We start from the raw sequence: 8478 nt of genomic DNA, 5'->3' as shown, positions 1-8478 counted from the left end.
CTGGCTCACCACTCGGTAGGATTTTAAACACTTAGGTGAGCACTGGGCTGCAGCTAAGCCTCCGAGTGGGAGTCTGGTTCGCCACTCGGTAGGATTTTTAAACACTTAGGCGAGTACTGGGCTGTAGCTAAGCCTCCGAGTGGGAGTCTGGCTCGCCACTCGGTAGGATTTTTAAACACTTAGGCGAGCACTTGGCTGCAGCTAAGCCTCCGAGTGGGAGCCTGGCTCACCACTCGGTAGGATTTTTAAACACTTAGGCGAGCACTGGGCTGCAGCTAAGCCTCCGAGTGGGAGCCTGGCTCACCACTCGGTAGGATTTTTAAACACTTAGGCGAGCACTGAGCCGCAGCTAAGCCTCCGAGTGGGAGTCTGGCTCACCACTCGGTAGGATTTTTTTTACAAACTTAGGCAAAACGGATTCGCAGCTAAGCCACCCACTGGGGGATTTCACACACAAACAAAAGCGACAACAATTATAGGAAAAATTGTAACACTCTTGTCTGTGATAAATAGACTACAGAAGTTTTTCTTATTACATCTCATCCGAGTGAGAATTCAAGTGTAAAAGGGGCGGAGCAGTTCTGCATTCCAAGCTCGTGGCTCACCGATCGGGCGATCGACATTGTAAAGGTGATACGCTCCATTGTGGAGGACTCTGGTGACGATGAAGGGACCTTCCCAAGTAGGAGCGAGCTTGTGTGGTTTCTGTTGATCCACTCGGAGGACCAAATCTCCTTCTTGGAAGGCTCGACTCTTCACATTTCTGGCATGGAATCGACGCAAGTCTTGCTGATAAATGGTCGATCGGATCATAGCCATTTCTCTTTCTTCTTCCAGGAGGTCGACTGCGTCTTGCCGGGCTTGTTCTGCTTCATCTTCGGTATAAAGCTCGACTCGGGGTGCATTGTGAAGTAGATCACTCGGCAGGACTGCTTCCGCTCCGTAAACCAGAAAGAATAGAGTTCTTTCAGTCGACCGATTCGGGGTGGTCCTCAATCCCCACAGAACTGACGGAAGCTCATCAACCCAAGCGCCTGCTGCATGCTTGAGATCACGCATCAGCCGAGGCTTTAGTCCTTTGAGAATCAGACCATTTGCCCTTTCTGCTTGTCCATTCGACTAGGGGTGGGCGACCGATGCGTAGTCAACTCGTGTGCCTTGAGAGGCGCAAAAGCTCTGAACTTGTCTGAATTAAAGTTTGACCCATTGTCAGTGATGATGCTACGTGGGACTCCATATCTGAATGTTAACTCTCTGACAAAACTGATAGCAGTGCAAGCATCAAGATTCTTGATAGGCTTAGCTTCAATCCATTTGGTAAACTTGTCGACTGCCACAAGCACATGTGTGAAACCGCTCCTGCCTGTTCTCAATGGGCCAACCATGTCCAGTCCCCAAACAGCGAAGGGCCAGACGAGTGGAATGGTCTTCAGGGCTGATGCAGGCTTGTGCGACATGTTGGAGTAGAACTGGCACCCTTCACACTTGTCGACTATCTCTTTTGCCATTTCATTCGCTCTTGGCCAGTAAAATCCTGCTCGGTATGCTTTAGCCACAATGGTCCGAGAGGACGCATGATGACCACAGGTCCCCGAGTGGATATCATCAAGGATTATCTGACCTTCTTCTGGTGTTATACACTTCTGACCGACTCTAGTCGCGCTTTCCCTATACAACTGTCCCTTTATGACTGTAAAGGCCTTGGATCGACGGACGATCTGTCGAGCCTCTTCTTCGTCCTCCGGGAGTTCCTTTCTCAGGATATACGCGATGTATGGTATCGTCCAGTCGGGGGTGATTGCCAAAACTTCCATGATTAGGTCGACCACTGCCGGAATTTCAACTTCAGTCGGATCTGTGGCACTCTTTGGCTGCGGGGCTTCATCTGTAAAAGGATCTTCTTGGACTGATGGCGAGTGGATGTGTTCCAAAAACACATTGCTGGGGATGGCTTCTCTCTTGGAGACTATCTTTGCCAAATCATCAGCCGCTTGATTTTTCAGTCGGGGGATGTGATGAAGCTCTAACCCCTCGAATTTCTTCTCTAACTTTCTCACTGCATTGCAATAACCAGTCATAGCTGGACTTATGACGTCCCACTCCTTCATCACCTGATTAACCACCAAATCTGAGTCGCCATAGACCATGAGGCGACGGACGCCGAGTGAAATGGCCATGCGCAACCCATACAAAAGTGCTTCATATTCTGCTTCGTTATTGGAGGAATCGAAGTGAATCTGGAGAACATATCTGAGCTTATCTCCTCGGGGGGAAACCAATACTACCCCAGCACCGGAACCATTCAACATCTTAGATCCATCGAAGAACATGGTCCAGTGCTCCGAGTGAACTTGAGTCGGAAGTTGCTGTTCGATCCACTCGGCGACGAAATCTGCAATTGCTTGGGACTTGATAGCTTTCTTTGCCTCAAACTTGATATCTAGGGGAAGAAGTTCAATCGCCCATTTGGCCACTCGACCAGTTGCATCTCTGTTGTGCAAAATCTCTGATAGTGGAGCGTCGCTGACGACTGTAATGGAATGATCAGAGAAGTAATGTGCAACCTTCTTCGTGGTCATATAAATCCCATATACAAGCTTCTGGTAATGAGGATATCTTTGCTTTGAAGGAGTCAAAACTTTAGAAACATAATATACTGGGCGCTGAACTTTGAAGGCCTTTCCTTCTTCTTCCCGCTCGACCGTAAGTACTGTCCTGACAACTTGTCCTGTGGCTGCAATGTAAATCAGCAAAGGCTCCTTCCTGATTGGGGCAGCAAGCACCGGCTGGGTGGAGAGCAGAGCTTTGAGCTCTGTAAACGCTGCATCAACTTCTGGAGTCCACTCGAACTTGTCGGACTTCTTCATCAGTCGGTAAAGAGGCAATGCCTTTTCACCGAGGAGAGAGATGAATCTACTTAAAGCGGCCAAGCATCCTGTAAGCTTCTAGACGTCATGCACACGCATAGGACGTTTCATCCGGAGTATAGTACCAATTTTTTCAGGATTGGCATCGATTCCCCGTTCGGAAACGAGAAAACCGAGTAACTTCCCACCTGGAACTCCAAATGTGCACTTTGACGGATTGAGCTTGATATCATACCTCCTGAGGTTGGCAAAGGTTTCAGCAAGGTCAGTCAGCAGGTCGGAACCCTTCCGTGACTTGACCACAATATCATCCATCTACGCCTCCACATTCCGACTGATTTGAGTGAGCAAACACTTCTGAATCATCCTCATGAACGTGGCTCCGACATTCTTGAGGCCGAACGGCATGGTGACATAACAGAAGCACCCGAATGGAGTGATGAAAGCTGTTTTGATCTCGTCGGGCCCGTACAGACGGATCTGATGGTACCCGGAATAGGCGTCTAGAAAAGACAAACGCTCACATCCCGCAGTCAAGTCGACTATCTGGTCGATGCGGGGGAGAGGAAAATGATCTTTCGGGCAGGCCCGATTGATATGCTTGAAATCAATGCACATGCGAAGTGACTTGTCCTTCTTGGGGACCATGACAACATTGGCGAGCCACTCGGAGTTGTAAATTTCTCGGATGAACTCTGCTGCTAAGAGCCGAGCCACCTCCTCGCCAATGGCCTTCCTCTTCTGGACGGCGGACCGTCGAAGATGTTCTTTCACATGTTTAAATTTTGGGTCGACTCGTAGACGGTGCTCAGCCAGCCCCCTGGGAACTCCAGGCATGTCAGCAGGCTTCCATGAGAAGATGTCCCAGTTCTCACGGAGGAACTCGATGAGCGCTTCTTCCTATTTGGAGTCGACCGTCGTTGAGATGTGAGTCGGAGCAGCATTTGGATCGGTCGGGTGAATGTGAACTGCCTTCGTTTCATCGGACGACTGAAAAGCTGGTTTTGAAGCAGGCTTCTTAGCTTGTAGCAACTCACTCGAATCTGCAGTCTTCTGATACTCTTGCAGCTCGACCACTGCCATCTGAGCGTCAGCAATCTTTGAGCCTTTCTGAAAACACTCTTTTGCTTTCTTCCGATTGCCTGTAACAGTGATCACACCTTTGGGACCAGGCATCTTCAATTTGAGATACACATAACATGGTCGAGCCATGAAGCGTGCATAAGCTGGCCTGCCCAAAATAGCGTGATAAGCACTTTGGAAATCCACAACTTCGAATGTTAACTTTTCCTTGCGGTAATTCTTGGAATCACCGAAAACCACATCAAGAGCAATTTGGCTGAGTGACTCGGCTTTCTTCCCAGGAATGACTCCATGGAAACTCATGTTACTGGTACTAAGCCTGGACATCGGAATGCCCATCCCTTTCAATGTTTCTACATACAGTATGTTCAAACCGCTGCCTCCATCCATCAGGACTTTGGTCAGTCGAGTGCCTTCGACAACTGGGTCGACCACCAGAGCTTGCCTCCCAGGGGTGGCAATGTGCGTAGGGTGATCAGACTGGTCGAATGTGATGGCAGTCTGGGACCACTTCAGATAATTGGGTGTTGCCGGAGCAACCATATTTACCTCACGGTTAATAACCTTCAGTCGACTTTTGCTCTCAACATCAGCAAAAATCATCAGGGTGGAATTGACCTGGGGGTACCCATCGTCACTATCTTCCTTGTCCTCAACTTTGTCTGACTCCTTTTCCTTTTCTTTGGACTGCTTGCCCTGAAATTGCTGGATCAGAAGCCGACACTGTCGAGTGGTATGCTTTGGGTAAATGCGTTTACCCTCTTCATCTTTCTTGGTGTGGATGTGACATGGTAGATCCAAAACATCATTTCCATCTTGGTCTTTAACTTTCTTGGGGTTCCAAGGTCCTTTGGGTTTTCCCTTAAATTTTCCCTGGGTTACGGCCAGGGCCTCCCCAGGAGCGGCTGGCTCGGCTTTCCGCTTCTGTTTCCGACTGGAATTTCCTCCGGTTTCCTGGGCGACTGCTTTATGCTTGCCACTTCGGAGTCGATCCTCATCTTCACCATTAGCGTATTTGGTGGCAATCTCCATCATCCGATTCAGAGACATCTCTCCGGTTCGACCGAACTTCAGATTCAATTCTTTGTACTTAACGCCTTCTTTAAAGGCACAAACTGCTTGATGATCTGGTACATTTTCAACTGTGTGATGCAATGTGATCCACCTCTGGATGTAATACCTCAGAGTTTCATTCGGTTTCTGCATGCAAGACCGCAATTCCGTAAGGCCTGCAGGTCACTTGCATGTTCCTTCAAATGTGGTGACAAACACTCGGGAGAGATCCTCCCAAGTGTAAATGCTGCTGGGTGCTAACTGATTCAGCCACGCTCTGGCCGAGCCTTCTAACATGAGAGGCAGGTGCTTCATGGCTACCTCATCATTCCCACCGCCAATCTAGACAGCCACTCGGTAATCTTCGAGCCAAGTATCGGGCTTGGACTCATCGGTGAACTTACTAACTCCAGTCGCCAACCTGAAGTTGGGAGGAATTACAGCGGCTCTGATGGCTCGACTGAAACACTCCGGCCCTGAAACATGTACTCTGCTACTGGTAGGCGCATCTCTGTCGTGGCCTTCTCGGTGAGCTCTATTCCTGTCGACCAAACCTTGAACGAGAATGGATCTCGCGTCAAAGCCTGGTTCCCTGGGGTCGACTGGAATTCTCCGCCCAACACTATGAGGGCGTCTGTCAACCTGCTGTCGAGTCACATATGATCCACTCCTCGGGGAAGGGGTTGGCACTCGACGTCGATCATCATGATCGAATCGGTGATTATACTGCTCATTCCTTCTGTACTGATCACGCCGGTCTCCACGTCCCTCATGCCCCGGAGGTGATCTTGGGCTGTGAGCCGACTGGACTGTATCCGCTACAATGGATCGACTGTGGATCCTGTTCCATGACTGAGAAACAGCGGAATTCTGGTCTCCCGCTGCCCGGAGCAACGCTCTGATTTGCAACAAGCCTCTGCCAGCCTCTGACTGGGAGGGCTGAATCGACTCTGCTATACGGGCCGCAGCCGCCAAATTCTGAATCAGAGTATGATATACCTGCGGGGGCGGAAAGAGTTGACGTCGACTGGATTTTGGAGCCCGTTGACGCGCTCGCTCGTCGAGTATTCGCTGGAGATTCTCCAGCCGAGTGCGCTCGGCCAAGTTAGTCAAGCGCGCGTCCTCCAAGGCTCGGGCCTCGGGGGTTTCTCCAACGATAGGAGTGTGGAGTGCATCCATGTTCCGGCGGTGAAGCTCCTCCCGCTGCAACGACGTGAGAGGCTCGGGGAGATACTCCTCGTGAGGATGCGACGGGTAGCCCCCATCCGCGCCTCCGTCAGCACGGGGGAAACTAGGAGGACTGTGTGGCCCATCGATCACCAGAACCTCTGCAGCTGGATCACTGCTGTCGCATTCGGATGCGGTCTCTGCGGAGCCAGTCAACAGGTCAAGCAGGCCGTACAGGGATTCGTCGGGCTCGATTGCCGCGACTTGTGGGGTGGCCGACTGGCGGGCCACCACATGCCTCACCCAGCTCTGAAGCCTCGACCGACCGGAGCACTTGCGCCGGCGATAAACAGGGCGGGGAGATGCCACAGGAGCCGACCGATACTGGGTCGACAAGAGGACACCACGGACGCATGCGCGAAAGTGCATCGCCCCGCGGACGGGGAGCGCGTCGACGTCGAGTGGAGCCTCCTGAAGCCAAGCGGAGTCGTCGGTGATGAACGTGAGCGCGCCGAGACGGATCTCGCGGCCCTCCACCAAAGCTCTGCCCGAAACCATGATCAATGAGATCAGAAAAAAGCGCAACTTCTCCAACTAGGCGCTAAGACTCCTAGCCCCACGGTGGGTGCCAACTGTCGTGGTTCTAACTCTAACAGTGATCTAGGGGGGTATGTATGGAGAGGCTAGATCTTAGCTATGGAGGAGTTGTAAGCACACGAGGATTACGAGTTCAGGCCCTTCTCGGAGGAAGTAACAGCCCTACATCTCGGTGCCCGGAGGCGGTCGACTGAATTATGTGTGTATGAATAACAGGGGTGTGAACCCTTGATACTGAGGAGGGGGTGGCTTATATAGAGTTTGCCAGGCCCCTCCAGCCCTCAGTAATGCAGGGTTTAAAGTACATTAAGACTGGGGGTTACTGGTAACGCCCCTAATAAAGTGCTATGATGACCATAAAAGCTACTTAATGACCGATTGTTTGCGTGCAGGGTGACTTTAGATCTCCTGGCAGTCGAGTGGTTGGATCTTGGTCGAGTGATTGCTTCGTGGTCGAGTGTCTTGAATCCGTCGAGTGGGATACCTCCAAGTCGATTGAAAGGTGACTTCTTCTAGGGATGTCCTTGGGTAGGGTACTTAGGACAGGTCCATGCCCCTACCCTAGGTACATAGCTTCATCAGCGCCCCCCCTTTCCTTCCTCTCCTCTCTCCCTTCTTCCCCCCTCTCCTACTTGGACAAGGAAAGGGAGGGGAGTCCTACTCCCAGTAGGAGTAGGACTCCTCCTGCGCGCCTCCTACTAGGGCCGGTCGCACCCCCCCCCCTTGGCTCCTTTATATACGGAGGCAGGGGGCACCCCTAGACACACAAGTTGATCCACGTGATCGTTTTCTTAGCCGTGTGCGGTGCCCCCTTCCACCATAATCCTCGATAATATTGTAGTGGTGCTTAGGCGAAGCCCTGCGACAGTTGAACATCAAGATCATCACCACGCCGTCATGCTGACGGAACTCTTCCCTGACACTTTGCTAGATCGGAGTCCGGGGATCGTCATCGAGCTGAACGTGTGCAGAAACTCGGAGGTGCCGTAGTTTCGGTGCTTGGATCGGTCGGATCGTGAAGACGTACGACTACATCAACCGCGTTGATATAACGCTTCCGCTGTCGGTCTACAAGGGTACGTAGATCACACTCTCCCCTCGTTGCTATGCATCACCATGATCTTGTGTGTGCGTAGGATTTTTTTTGAAATTACTACGTTCCCCAAAAGTGGCATCCGAGCCTAGGTTTTATGTGTTGATGTTATATGCACGAGTAGAACACAAGTGAGTTGTGGGCGATATAAGTCATACTGCTTACCAGCATGTCATACTTTGGTTCGACGGTATTGTTGGACGAAGCGGCCCAGACCGACATTACGCGTACGCTTACGCGAGACCGGTTCTCCCGACGTGCTTTGCACAAAGGTGGCTAGCGGGTGTCAGTTTCTCCATCTTTAGTCGAACCGAGTGTGACTACGCCCGGTCCTTGCGAAGGTTAAAACAGCACCAACTTGACAAACTATCATTGTGGTTTTGACACGTAGATAAGATTGGTTCTTGCTTAAGCCCGTAGCAGCCACGTAAAACTTGCAACAACAAAGTAGAGGACGTCTAACTTGTTTTTGCAGGGCATGTTCTGATGTGATATGGTCAAGACATGATACTAAATTTTATTGTATGAGATAATCATGTTTTGTAACCGAGTTATCGGCAACTGGCAGGAGCCATATGGTTGTCGCTTTATTGTATGCAATGCAACTGCGCTGTAATG

This window comes from Triticum dicoccoides, chromosome 5A, assembly GCF_002162155.2.
Source record: "Triticum dicoccoides isolate Atlit2015 ecotype Zavitan chromosome 5A, WEW_v2.0, whole genome shotgun sequence".
NCBI lineage: Eukaryota > Viridiplantae > Streptophyta > Magnoliopsida > Poales > Poaceae > Triticum > Triticum dicoccoides.
Note: the sequence above shows the minus strand (reverse complement) of the source record.